Source organism: Lactuca sativa, chromosome 2 (genome assembly GCF_002870075.4).
Source record: "Lactuca sativa cultivar Salinas chromosome 2, Lsat_Salinas_v11, whole genome shotgun sequence".
Lineage (NCBI taxonomy): Eukaryota > Viridiplantae > Streptophyta > Magnoliopsida > Asterales > Asteraceae > Lactuca > Lactuca sativa.
In genome coordinates this window covers 194,392,967-194,407,213 of record NC_056624.2, presented here as the reverse complement: position 1 = coordinate 194,407,213, position 14,247 = coordinate 194,392,967, and the positions used below count along the sequence as shown (strand labels likewise).

Sequence of the window (14,247 nt, the reverse complement as noted above, 5' to 3'; positions counted from 1 at the left end):
GAATGTGTGTGAATCTTGTATCCGGATTTTCATTCATATAAATACATACAAGATTCATCATCTTCTTCTTCTCATTCTCTTCTATTTTGATCTAGCATCATCCGTTTGATTGGGATTCCGCACCATCAAACGGATCTGATTGATACTCAACATATTATAAGTATTTATGAAACATATATAGAAAAATGCATCATTTTTTTCTAAGAACCTCCGGGAAAGAATCCGTCTTGTCGATTTTGTCTGCATGAGGAGCTATCTTCTCTTGGGCAAATTGTTGAACACCTTCTTTGAACTGCAGTCATGATTGCAACAGGCTGTAGTAAAACTCATCAATCTATCGTCTTAGACTTAGAGGTTACTTATACATAAATACAAGAATAATCACAGTCGTCCATTTTATAACTCACAAACAAAAGAAAGAATAATATATATACCCTTATTTGTGTTTCATCGAATAACAAAGAGGTTGAGAAGGAAGCAGCAGCTATTTTCCGTCGTGATACTGTCGTTCCATGCACCACAATTGGTCTAAGTACTCTCAGTGATCTCTGCATCGATCGGCTTTGACTTCTCGAATCAGATAAATTTAATCTATATCCGAGAAAGAATGATTTCCAAAATATCTATTTAATGCTATTATAATGACCCATGCCCTTCTGTGTCTCCATACCATACATATAAATACGATGAGTGAACTTCCAAAAGTCAACGACATTTAAAAATGGATTTTCTAAATAAACGTGTAAAATTCCTAATGCATGAAGATCACCTAAATTTTGTTCATCGTTATCAACGCTCAATGTTGCCATTAAGTATAAGGGTACCCTTGCTATTAATATAAAATCACCTTATCTTATTTAAAAACAGATGCATTTGAAAAAAAGGTTGTAGAATATAGATGTTTTCAAAATGTTTGTAGAAATAAGGCTATAGAGTATTGTTCAAAAAAAAGAAGTTCTAAAATATCATTGCAATATCATCTTCGTTACATCATTATTATATCCCTACTAAACTTACTAAATTATGAAATAACAACCAGTCCACCACTCCATATATTTATATATTTTTATCTTTTATTTATTTTAATACAACATTTAAAAAAACACAATATATTCTAAGCAAAATAATTTTTTCAGTAAATAATCAAATAAACATTACCTTAATAAAAATAAATACATAAAATTAAAACTACCTTACTCTAAAACTCAAAATTACATTAGAAACCTCTTTCAAAAAAATTACATTAGAAACACTTACTTTAAAAATAAAAATTAAACTAAAATTAGAATCGACATATTTTTCTTAAATTTTATGTTGGGTTTTTAAAAACGCTTGTAGTTGTAGCAGAAGTGCAACGTCTCAAATTTTAAACCAAAATTTTCATTTAAAATCCGATTAACGTTTAAGTATATTCCTAAAAACATATTATATTATCCTTTTATTTTGGAAATATAAGCTTAAACATAGTTTATTTATTAAACCAGCGGAAGTCAAAAACAACAAATCTTCGATGCGAATGTACAATCACATCGCGTTCTTCCCTTGAACAACCTTAAAAATATTTAACTTAACAACATAAGCATAATGCTTAGTGAGTTTTCAAGTATACCACATATTCTATCATAAATATAATGCATACAAGCAAGGCTCTCAGCACTATAGTCGATCCACCATCATCCCTATCAAGCGTACATATCAACATTACATATATAATCATTGGCACCCTTCCATCATACCCCATACCATCTCTCAGACACCAGCTCTCAGCCATCATACAACCACCGACTCTCACTCATCCCACAATTATACATAAGTTACTGTTAATATTGAAGGATCGCCAATGTATAGTCATGCGTAGTTAGAAAATAAGATAGTCGGTCGAACATGTGTTCCTTCCCTAAGGCATTTATCAAACAAGAATAAACAATAAGGTTGGATTAAGAGTTCTAAGGTTATATAAATTAAACTACATACAGCCCCTAGGACATTCTTTCAATAATCAACCAACACTAACAATACTCCAACTAGACATGACACATAAAAGTATCATACAATCAAACAATCAGATACCCAACAAGGGAAATATTATTTGGTCAAAACTATGGTTTATACTTTGATTTTCTGTGCAATTGTATTTTTATGTAATATTTTATGTGTTTACGGCTAGGTGGGTGTTTATGGCCGTAAACCCATTTACGACCGTAAAATCATTACGGCCCATGATCCCCATTTACAGATAAATAGATGTTAGGTGGGTAAGGAGAGATAGATGAACGTGAGAATAGAATATAGGAGCTTAAGTGAGTGCATTTGAAGGTGTTCTAAAGAGAGAAAAAAAAGAATGTGTGTGAATCTTGTATCCGGATTTTCATTCATATAAATACATACAAGATTCATCATCTTCTTCTTCTCATTCTCTTCTATTTTGATCTAGCATCATCCGTTTGATTGGGATTCCGCACCATCAAACGGATCTGATTGATACTCAACATATTATAAGTATTTATGAAACATATATAGAAAAATGCATCATTTTTTTCTAAGAACCTCCGGGAAAGAATCCGTCTTGTCGATTTTGTCTGCATGAGGAGCTATCTTCTCTTGGGCAAATTGTTGAACACCTTCTTTGAACTGCAGTCATGATTGCAACAGGCTGTAGTAAAACTCATCAATCTATCGTCTTAGACTTAGAGGTTACTTATACATAAATACAAGAATAATCACAGTCGTCCATTTTATAACTCACAAACAAAAGAAAGAATAATATATATACCCTTATTTGTGTTTCATCGAATAACAAAGAGGTTGAGAAGGAAGCAGCAGCTATTTTCCGTCGTGATACTGTCGTTCCATGCACCACAATTGGTCTAAGTACTCTCAGTGATCTCTGCATCGATCGGCTTTGACTTCTCGAATCAGATAAATTTAATCTATATCCGAGAAAGAATGATTTCCAAAATATCTATTTAATGCTATTATAATGACCCATGCCCTTCTGTGTCTCCATACCATACATATAAATACGATGAGTGAACTTCCAAAAGTCAACGACATTTAAAAATGGATTTTCTAAATAAACGTGTAAAATTCCTAATGCATGAAGATCACCTAAATTTTGTTCATCGTTATCAACGCTCAATGTTGCCATTAAGTATAAGGGTACCCTTGCTATTAATATAAAATCACCTTATCTTATTTAAAAACAGATGCATTTGAAAAAAAGGTTGTAGAATATAGATGTTTTCAAAATGTTTGTAGAAATAAGGCTATAGAGTATTGTTCAAAAAAAAGAAGTTCTAAAATATCATTGCAATATCATCTTCGTTACATCATTATTATATCCCTACTAAACTTACTAAATTATGAAATAACAACCAGTCCACCACTCCATATATTTATATATTTTTATCTTTTATTTATTTTAATACAACATTTAAAAAAACACAATATATTCTAAGCAAAATAATTTTTTCAGTAAATAATCAAATAAACATTACCTTAATAAAAATAAATACATAAAATTAAAACTACCTTACTCTAAAACTCAAAATTACATTAGAAACCTCTTTCAAAAAAATTACATTAGAAACACTTACTTTAAAAATAAAAATTAAACTAAAATTAGAATCGACATATTTTTCTTAAATTTTATGTTGGGTTTTTAAAAACGCTTGTAGTTGTAGCAGAAGTGCAACGTCTCAAATTTTAAACCAAAATTTTCATTTAAAATCCGATTAACGTTTAAGTATATTCCTAAAAACATATTATATTATCCTTTTATTTTGGAAATATAAGCTTAAACATAGTTTATTTATTAAACCAGCGGAAGTCAAAAACAACAAATCTTCGATGCGAATGTACAATCACATCGCGTTCTTCCCTTGAACAACCTTAAAAATATTTAACTTAACAACATAAGCATAATGCTTAGTGAGTTTTCAAGTATACCACATATTCTATCATAAATATAATGCATACAAGCAAGGCTCTCAGCACTATAGTCGATCCACCATCATCCCTATCAAGCGTACATATCAACATTACATATATAATCATTGGCACCCTTCCATCATACCCCATACCATCTCTCAGACACCAGCTCTCAGCCATCATACAACCACCGACTCTCACTCATCCCACAATTATACATAAGTTACTGTTAATATTGAAGGATCGCCAATGTATAGTCATGCGTAGTTAGAAAATAAGATAGTCAGTCGAACATGTGTTCCTTCCCTAAGGCATTTATCAAACAAGAATAAACAATAAGGTTGGATTAAGAGTTCTAAGGTTATATAAATTAAACTACATACAGCCCCTAGGACATTCTTTCAATAATCAACCAACACTAACAATACTCCAACTAGACATGACACATAAAAGTATCATACAATCAAACAATCAGATACCCAACAAGGGAAATATTATTTGGTCAAAACTATGGTTTATACTTTGATTTTCTGTGCAATTGTATTTTTATGTAATATTTTATGTGTTTACGGCTAGGTGGGTGTTTATGGCCGTAAACCCATTTACGACCGTAAAATCATTACGGCCCATGATCCCCATTTACAGATAAATAGATGTTAGGTGGGTAAGGAGAGATAGATGAACGTGAGAATAGAATATAGGAGCTTAAGTGAGTGCATTTGAAGGTGTTCTAAAGAGAGAAAAAAAAGAATGTGTGTGAATCTTGTATCCGGATTTTCATTCATATAAATACATACAAGATTCATCATCTTCTTCTTCTCATTCTCTTCTATTTTGATCTAGCATCATCCGTTTGATTGGGATTCCGCACCATCAAACGGATCTGATTGATACTCAACATATTATAAGTATTTATGAAACATATATAGAAAAATGCATCATTTTTTTCTAAGAACCTCCGGGAAAGAATCCGTCTTGTCGATTTTGTCTGCATGAGGAGCTATCTTCTCTTGGGCAAATTGTTGAACACCTTCTTTGAACTGCAGTCATGATTGCAACAGGCTGTAGTAAAACTCATCAATCTATCGTCTTAGACTTAGAGGTTACTTATACATAAATACAAGAATAATCACAGTCGTCCATTTTATAACTCACAAACAAAAGAAAGAATAATATATATACCCTTATTTGTGTTTCATCGAATAACAAAGAGGTTGAGAAGGAAGCAGCAGCTATTTTCCGTCGTGATACTGTCGTTCCATGCACCACAATTGGTCTAAGTACTCTCAGTGATCTCTGCATCGATCGGCTTTGACTTCTCGAATCAGATAAATTTAATCTATATCCGAGAAAGAATGATTTCCAAAATATCTATTTAATGCTATTATAATGACCCATGCCCTTCTGTGTCTCCATACCATACATATAAATACGATGAGTGAACTTCCAAAAGTCAACGACATTTAAAAATGGATTTTCTAAATAAACGTGTAAAATTCCTAATGCATGAAGATCACCTAAATTTTGTTCATCGTTATCAACGCTCAATGTTGCCATTAAGTATAAGGGTACCCTTGCTATTAATATAAAATCACCTTATCTTATTTAAAAACAGATGCATTTGAAAAAAAGGTTGTAGAATATAGATGTTTTCAAAATGTTTGTAGAAATAAGGCTATAGAGTATTGTTCAAAAAAAAGAAGTTCTAAAATATCATTGCAATATCATCTTCGTTACATCATTATTATATCCCTACTAAACTTACTAAATTATGAAATAACAACCAGTCCACCACTCCATATATTTATATATTTTTATCTTTTATTTATTTTAATACAACATTTAAAAAAACACAATATATTCTAAGCAAAATAATTTTTTCAGTAAATAATCAAATAAACATTACCTTAATAAAAATAAATACATAAAATTAAAACTACCTTACTCTAAAACTCAAAATTACATTAGAAACCTCTTTCAAAAAAATTACATTAGAAACACTTACTTTAAAAATAAAAATTAAACTAAAATTAGAATCGACATATTTTTCTTAAATTTTATGTTGGGTTTTTAAAAACGCTTGTAGTTGTAGCAGAAGTGCAACGTCTCAAATTTTAAACCAAAATTTTCATTTAAAATCCGATTAACGTTTAAGTATATTCCTAAAAACATATTATATTATCCTTTTATTTTGGAAATATAAGCTTAAACATAGTTTATTTATTAAACCAGCGGAAGTCAAAAACAACAAATCTTCGATGCGAATGTACAATCACATCGCGTTCTTCCCTTGAACAACCTTAAAAATATTTAACTTAACAACATAAGCATAATGCTTAGTGAGTTTTCAAGTATACCACATATTCTATCATAAATATAATGCATACAAGCAAGGCTCTCAGCACTATAGTCGATCCACCATCATCCCTATCAAGCGTACATATCAACATTACATATATAATCATTGGCACCCTTCCATCATACCCCATACCATCTCTCAGACACCAGCTCTCAGCCATCATACAACCACCGACTCTCACTCATCCCACAATTATACATAAGTTACTGTTAATATTGAAGGATCGCCAATGTATAGTCATGCGTAGTTAGAAAATAAGATAGTCGGTCGAACATGTGTTCCTTCCCTAAGGCATTTATCAAACAAGAATAAACAATAAGGTTGGATTAAGAGTTCTAAGGTTATATAAATTAAACTACATACAGCCCCTAGGACATTCTTTCAATAATCAACCAACACTAACAATACTCCAACTAGACATGACACATAAAAGTATCATACAATCAAACAATCAGATACCCAACAAGGGAAATATTATTTGGTCAAAACTATGGTTTATACTTTGATTTTCTGTGCAATTGTATTTTTATGTAATATTTTATGTGTTTACGGCTAGGTGGGTGTTTATGGCCGTAAACCCATTTACGACCGTAAAATCATTACGGCCCATGATCCCCATTTACAGATAAATAGATGTTAGGTGGGTAAGGAGAGATAGATGAACGTGAGAATAGAATATAGGAGCTTAAGTGAGTGCATTTGAAGGTGTTCTAAAGAGAGAAAAAAAAGAATGTGTGTGAATCTTGTATCCGGATTTTCATTCATATAAATACATACAAGATTCATCATCTTCTTCTTCTCATTCTCTTCTATTTTGATCTAGCATCATCCGTTTGATTGGGATTCCGCACCATCAAACGGATCTGATTGATACTCAACATATTATAAGTATTTATGAAACATATATAGAAAAATGCATCATTTTTTTCTAAGAACCTCCGGGAAAGAATCCGTCTTGTCGATTTTGTCTGCATGAGGAGCTATCTTCTCTTGGGCAAATTGTTGAACACCTTCTTTGAACTGCAGTCATGATTGCAACAGGCTGTAGTAAAACTCATCAATCTATCGTCTTAGACTTAGAGGTTACTTATACATAAATACAAGAATAATCACAGTCGTCCATTTTATAACTCACAAACAAAAGAAAGAATAATATATATACCCTTATTTGTGTTTCATCGAATAACAAAGAGGTTGAGAAGGAAGCAGCAGCTATTTTCCGTCGTGATACTGTCGTTCCATGCACCACAATTGGTCTAAGTACTCTCAGTGATCTCTGCATCGATCGGCTTTGACTTCTCGAATCAGATAAATTTAATCTATATCCGAGAAAGAATGATTTCCAAAATATCTATTTAATGCTATTATAATGACCCATGCCCTTCTGTGTCTCCATACCATACATATAAATACGATGAGTGAACTTCCAAAAGTCAACGACATTTAAAAATGGATTTTCTAAATAAACGTGTAAAATTCCTAATGCATGAAGATCACCTAAATTTTGTTCATCGTTATCAACGCTCAATGTTGCCATTAAGTATAAGGGTACCCTTGCTATTAATATAAAATCACCTTATCTTATTTAAAAACAGATGCATTTGAAAAAAAGGTTGTAGAATATAGATGTTTTCAAAATGTTTGTAGAAATAAGGCTATAGAGTATTGTTCAAAAAAAAGAAGTTCTAAAATATCATTGCAATATCATCTTCGTTACATCATTATTATATCCCTACTAAACTTACTAAATTATGAAATAACAACCAGTCCACCACTCCATATATTTATATATTTTTATCTTTTATTTATTTTAATACAACATTTAAAAAAACACAATATATTCTAAGCAAAATAATTTTTTCAGTAAATAATCAAATAAACATTACCTTAATAAAAATAAATACATAAAATTAAAACTACCTTACTCTAAAACTCAAAATTACATTAGAAACCTCTTTCAAAAAAATTACATTAGAAACACTTACTTTAAAAATAAAAATTAAACTAAAATTAGAATCGACATATTTTTCTTAAATTTTATGTTGGGTTTTTAAAAACGCTTGTAGTTGTAGCAGAAGTGCAACGTCTCAAATTTTAAACCAAAATTTTCATTTAAAATCCGATTAACGTTTAAGTATATTCCTAAAAACATATTATATTATCCTTTTATTTTGGAAATATAAGCTTAAACATAGTTTATTTATTAAACCAGCGGAAGTCAAAAACAACAAATCTTCGATGCGAATGTACAATCACATCGCGTTCTTCCCTTGAACAACCTTAAAAATATTTAACTTAACAACATAAGCATAATGCTTAGTGAGTTTTCAAGTATACCACATATTCTATCATAAATATAATGCATACAAGCAAGGCTCTCAGCACTATAGTCGATCCACCATCATCCCTATCAAGCGTACATATCAACATTACATATATAATCATTGGCACCCTTCCATCATACCCCATACCATCTCTCAGACACCAGCTCTCAGCCATCATACAACCACCGACTCTCACTCATCCCACAATTATACATAAGTTACTGTTAATATTGAAGGATCGCCAATGTATAGTCATGCGTAGTTAGAAAATAAGATAGTCGGTCGAACATGTGTTCCTTCCCTAAGGCATTTATCAAACAAGAATAAACAATAAGGTTGGATTAAGAGTTCTAAGGTTATATAAATTAAACTACATACAGCCCCTAGGACATTCTTTCAATAATCAACCAACACTAACAATACTCCAACTAGACATGACACATAAAAGTATCATACAATCAAACAATCAGATACCCAACAAGGGAAATATTATTTGGTCAAAACTATGGTTTATACTTTGATTTTCTGTGCAATTGTATTTTTATGTAATATTTTATGTGTTTACGGCTAGGTGGGTGTTTATGGCCGTAAACCCATTTACGACCGTAAAATCATTACGGCCCATGATCCCCATTTACAGATAAATAGATGTTAGGTGGGTAAGGAGAGATAGATGAACGTGAGAATAGAATATAGGAGCTTAAGTGAGTGCATTTGAAGGTGTTCTAAAGAGAGAAAAAAAAGAATGTGTGTGAATCTTGTATCCGGATTTTCATTCATATAAATACATACAAGATTCATCATCTTCTTCTTCTCATTCTCTTCTATTTTGATCTAGCATCATCCGTTTGATTGGGATTCCGCACCATCAAACGGATCTGATTGATACTCAACATATTATAAGTATTTATGAAACATATATAGAAAAATGCATCATTTTTTTCTAAGAACCTCCGGGAAAGAATCCGTCTTGTCGATTTTGTCTGCATGAGGAGCTATCTTCTCTTGGGCAAATTGTTGAACACCTTCTTTGAACTGCAGTCATGATTGCAACAGGCTGTAGTAAAACTCATCAATCTATCGTCTTAGACTTAGAGGTTACTTATACATAAATACAAGAATAATCACAGTCGTCCATTTTATAACTCACAAACAAAAGAAAGAATAATATATATACCCTTATTTGTGTTTCATCGAATAACAAAGAGGTTGAGAAGGAAGCAGCAGCTATTTTCCGTCGTGATACTGTCGTTCCATGCACCACAATTGGTCTAAGTACTCTCAGTGATCTCTGCATCGATCGGCTTTGACTTCTCGAATCAGATAAATTTAATCTATATCCGAGAAAGAATGATTTCCAAAATATCTATTTAATGCTATTATAATGACCCATGCCCTTCTGTGTCTCCATACCATACATATAAATACGATGAGTGAACTTCCAAAAGTCAACGACATTTAAAAATGGATTTTCTAAATAAACGTGTAAAATTCCTAATGCATGAAGATCACCTAAATTTTGTTCATCGTTATCAACGCTCAATGTTGCCATTAAGTATAAGGGTACCCTTGCTATTAATATAAAATCACCTTATCTTATTTAAAAACAGATGCATTTGAAAAAAAGGTTGTAGAATATAGATGTTTTCAAAATGTTTGTAGAAATAAGGCTATAGAGTATTGTTCAAAAAAAAGAAGTTCTAAAATATCATTGCAATATCATCTTCGTTACATCATTATTATATCCCTACTAAACTTACTAAATTATGAAATAACAACCAGTCCACCACTCCATATATTTATATATTTTTATCTTTTATTTATTTTAATACAACATTTAAAAAAACACAATATATTCTAAGCAAAATAATTTTTTCAGTAAATAATCAAATAAACATTACCTTAATAAAAATAAATACATAAAATTAAAACTACCTTACTCTAAAACTCAAAATTACATTAGAAACCTCTTTCAAAAAAATTACATTAGAAACACTTACTTTAAAAATAAAAATTAAACTAAAATTAGAATCGACATATTTTTCTTAAATTTTATGTTGGGTTTTTAAAAACGCTTGTAGTTGTAGCAGAAGTGCAACGTCTCAAATTTTAAACCAAAATTTTCATTTAAAATCCGATTAACGTTTAAGTATATTCCTAAAAACATATTATATTATCCTTTTATTTTGGAAATATAAGCTTAAACATAGTTTATTTATTAAACCAGCGGAAGTCAAAAACAACAAATCTTCGATGCGAATGTACAATCACATCGCGTTCTTCCCTTGAACAACCTTAAAAATATTTAACTTAACAACATAAGCATAATGCTTAGTGAGTTTTCAAGTATACCACATATTCTATCATAAATATAATGCATACAAGCAAGGCTCTCAGCACTATAGTCGATCCACCATCATCCCTATCAAGCGTACATATCAACATTACATATATAATCATTGGCACCCTTCCATCATACCCCATACCATCTCTCAGACACCAGCTCTCAGCCATCATACAACCACCGACTCTCACTCATCCCACAATTATACATAAGTTACTGTTAATATTGAAGGATCGCCAATGTATAGTCATGCGTAGTTAGAAAATAAGATAGTCGGTCGAACATGTGTTCCTTCCCTAAGGCATTTATCAAACAAGAATAAACAATAAGGTTGGATTAAGAGTTCTAAGGTTATATAAATTAAACTACATACAGCCCCTAGGACATTCTTTCAATAATCAACCAACACTAACAATACTCCAACTAGACATGACACATAAAAGTATCATACAATCAAACAATCAGATACCCAACAAGGGAAATATTATTTGGTCAAAACTATGGTTTATACTTTGATTTTCTGTGCAATTGTATTTTTATGTAATATTTTATGTGTTTACGGCTAGGTGGGTGTTTATGGCCGTAAACCCATTTACGACCGTAAAATCATTACGGCCCATGATCCCCATTTACAGATAAATAGATGTTAGGTGGGTAAGGAGAGATAGATGAACGTGAGAATAGAATATAGGAGCTTAAGTGAGTGCATTTGAAGGTGTTCTAAAGAGAGAAAAAAAAGAATGTGTGTGAATCTTGTATCCGGATTTTCATTCATATAAATACATACAAGATTCATCATCTTCTTCTTCTCATTCTCTTCTATTTTGATCTAGCATCATCCGTTTGATTGGGATTCCGCACCATCAAACGGATCTGATTGATACTCAACATATTATAAGTATTTATGAAACATATATAGAAAAATGCATCATTTTTTTCTAAGAACCTCCGGGAAAGAATCCGTCTTGTCGATTTTGTCTGCATGAGGAGCTATCTTCTCTTGGGCAAATTGTTGAACACCTTCTTTGAACTGCAGTCATGATTGCAACAGGCTGTAGTAAAACTCATCAATCTATCGTCTTAGACTTAGAGGTTACTTATACATAAATACAAGAATAATCACAGTCGTCCATTTTATAACTCACAAACAAAAGAAAGAATAATATATATACCCTTATTTGTGTTTCATCGAATAACAAAGAGGTTGAGAAGGAAGCAGCAGCTATTTTCCGTCGTGATACTGTCGTTCCATGCACCACAATTGGTCTAAGTACTCTCAGTGATCTCTGCATCGATCGGCTTTGACTTCTCGAATCAGATAAATTTAATCTATATCCGAGAAAGAATGATTTCCAAAATATCTATTTAATGCTATTATAATGACCCATGCCCTTCTGTGTCTCCATACCATACATATAAATACGATGAGTGAACTTCCAAAAGTCAACGACATTTAAAAATGGATTTTCTAAATAAACGTGTAAAATTCCTAATGCATGAAGATCACCTAAATTTTGTTCATCGTTATCAACGCTCAATGTTGCCATTAAGTATAAGGGTACCCTTGCTATTAATATAAAATCACCTTATCTTATTTAAAAACAGATGCATTTGAAAAAAAGGTTGTAGAATATAGATGTTTTCAAAATGTTTGTAGAAATAAGGCTATAGAGTATTGTTCAAAAAAAAGAAGTTCTAAAATATCATTGCAATATCATCTTCGTTACATCATTATTATATCCCTACTAAACTTACTAAATTATGAAATAACAACCAGTCCACCACTCCATATATTTATATATTTTTATCTTTTATTTATTTTAATACAACATTTAAAAAAACACAATATATTCTAAGCAAAATAATTTTTTCAGTAAATAATCAAATAAACATTACCTTAATAAAAATAAATACATAAAATTAAAACTACCTTACTCTAAAACTCAAAATTACATTAGAAACCTCTTTCAAAAAAATTACATTAGAAACACTTACTTTAAAAATAAAAATTAAACTAAAATTAGAATCGACATATTTTTCTTAAATTTTATGTTGGGTTTTTAAAAACGCTTGTAGTTGTAGCAGAAGTGCAACGTCTCAAATTTTAAACCAAAATTTTCATTTAAAATCCGATTAACGTTTAAGTATATTCCTAAAAACATATTATATTATCCTTTTATTTTGGAAATATAAGCTTAAACATAGTTTATTTATTAAACCAGCGGAAGTCAAAAACAACAAATCTTCGATGCGAATGTACAATCACATCGCGTTCTTCCCTTGAACAACCTTAAAAATATTTAACTTAACAACATAAGCATAATGCTTAGTGAGTTTTCAAGTATACCACATATTCTATCATAAATATAATGCATACAAGCAAGGCTCTCAGCACTATAGTCGATCCACCATCATCCCTATCAAGCGTACATATCAACATTACATATATAATCATTGGCACCCTTCCATCATACCCCATACCATCTCTCAGACACCAGCTCTCAGCCATCATACAACCACCGACTCTCACTCATCCCACAATCATACATAAGTTACTGTTAATATTGAAGGATCGCCAATGTATAGTCATGCGTAGTTAGAAAATAAGATAGTCAGTCGAACATGTGTTCTTTCCCTAAGGCATTTATCAAACAAGAATAAACAATAAGGTTGGATTAAGAGTTCTAAGGTTATCTAAATTAAACTACATACAGCCCCTAGGACATTCTTTCAATAATCAACCAACACTAACAATACTCCAACTAGACATGACACATAAAAGTATCATACAATCAAACAATCAGATACCCAACAAATATTATCTTATTCAAATAGCATACTTGTTCCCTGATACAAAGGATATGTAGTGTCATATGTAATATAGTGAGAAAACGCATCTGATTAGTAGGTTTGATGATAGGATACAAACAAGTATGAACAATACGATTATCACAAAGTTGGTTTTTACTGATAAGAGTTCTCACAAAGAGAATGAGGTGCACAAAGTGTCTACTAGGGTTGAACCCTATTACAAGAATATATATATATATATATATATATATATATATATATATATATATAAATACTATTACAGAAATCCCTACATTAACGGGAACATATCAAATCTATAATATAGACTAGTCCTAATCACAAATATATCAGATCAGTCATCTAACAGGTAAAGTTACTATAATTACAAATATAAACTAAATTGTACAAATGATACACGATGACGCTGGTCTTCACAAGTACGCATTGGCGCTGGTGCTGGTAGTCAATGTGTGAAAGTG

At 31.1% G+C, this 14,247-nt stretch overlaps 1 long non-coding RNA gene across 2 annotated transcripts; it reads right to left on the bottom strand.

Annotated features, from left to right (window-relative positions):
• Positions 1-5: 5 nt before the first annotated feature.
• LOC128132229 (uncharacterized) lies at positions 6-13,490 on the bottom strand. 2 transcript variants are annotated; one of them, XR_008230340.1, is made up of 2 exons: positions 12,130-13,490; positions 6-12,009 (listed from the first exon to the last, which is right to left on the bottom strand). It is a non-coding gene; the product is annotated as an uncharacterized LOC128132229 (long non-coding RNA). The 2 variants fall into 2 exon arrangements; XR_008230339.1 differs by having other exon boundaries at positions 6-11,987.
• Positions 13,491-14,247: the final 757 nt, after the last annotated feature.